Source organism: Rutilus rutilus, assembly GCF_951802725.1.
Source record: "Rutilus rutilus genome assembly, chromosome: 24".
NCBI classification, from domain to species: Eukaryota; Metazoa; Chordata; class Actinopteri; order Cypriniformes; family Leuciscidae; genus Rutilus; species Rutilus rutilus.
This window is the reverse complement of record NC_140228.1, coordinates 876,054-877,500: the sequence shown is the minus strand read 5'-3', so window position 1 is coordinate 877,500 and position 1,447 is coordinate 876,054.

Sequence of the window (1,447 nt, the reverse complement as noted above, 5' to 3'; positions counted from 1 at the left end):
GACATCATTATCAGATATTAACGACCGCTGTATAATGGCCTGCCACTGAGTGTTCAATTACTGCTGGAGAACCTCATCTTTAATTCATGCACAAGTGTTTTTATAGATCAGTGTGTATGATGGTGGTTTGTTTTGCTGAAGCGGCTCAGGTGTGGCTGATTTGGTTATGTGTCATCTATAGCAGATCATTTCTTACTCGGCGTACGGTTGAGCTCAGGTGTGTCCGGAGGGTTCGGGCTCCACACTGCAAAACATTACTGGGATTTTAACGGTAAAAGACTGTAGAAATCCTAACCCTAACCCTAACCCTAACCCTAACCCTAACTGTATCCGTACTATATTCGGTGAATAACTGAGATAGATCCAACAGTTATTTGGTAGTGAAAAAGTCATTGCATAATTTACTGTGAAAAAAACATAAATTGACATTCCCACAATTGCGTGACACTTCACATTTGTTGTATTTTTGTTAAATTAACTGTTTCTTCATAGTTTTTTCTAATCAGTTATGTACATTAGGGTTTTATGTTACATTTAATGTTGTTAAATGAATGTTTATCACATTTTTAAAATGTCATGTGTGTTACCATTAGTGTGTGTGTGTGAATGACAGGTTCTATATCTCAGTATGATCTTTCTCAGCTTGTGGAGAAGCTGTTTGTGAAGAGCTTTGATTCATCATGTGACTCATCTCTGCTGTGATTGGTGGTTCTCAGTGTATTACAATTGTACAAAACAGATATTAGTACTTCAATAAAACGGTAAATGAACATTTGATCAGATAATGAAATACGCTTTAATACTGTAAATTTAAGTTAAGTCTGTAAATAAAATTGCTACCGTTTTTTTTACGGTAAATTTCTGGCAACTACAGCTGCCGATTTTTTACCGTAAATGTATCAAAAAATTTTTTTTACAGTGCATGTCTGTGATTACCAGTGTCAGACCAGCAGAAACATCTCTCTCTCTCTCTCTCAGAAACCCTGATTGTCCTGCAGGAGCGAGTGGGCGTCCGTCCGCCAGCCAAACCCACCGAACCGTCAGGGAACCGGCACACACTTGACAAGACCAAAATATACGTGTTGAGATGAGTGAGGAAAACAGCAGACACTTCACACATCTACAGGAGCTCAGAGAGGAACACACTGCAGGATAAACATGATAAACACGGGTCGATGAAGACCACGTGAGGAGAACCAGACCGGCGGGAACCAGTGAGGCTTCAAAGACCCCTGAAATCAAAATGTACGTTTTTTTAGCTTTTGAGTATGAATGTGTTAGCCTTAAGGTTATGAATAAGCTGGTGTTTTCCAAAACAATGACAAAATTCGCATTTAGGAGATATAAGCATTCAAAACTTACAGTCTCTCACTTCTGCTAATGGATCAGGGAACTTCTCATCACATCTTCTGTCCAATCAAATGCTCTCTAGAATCTAAAGCTCCGC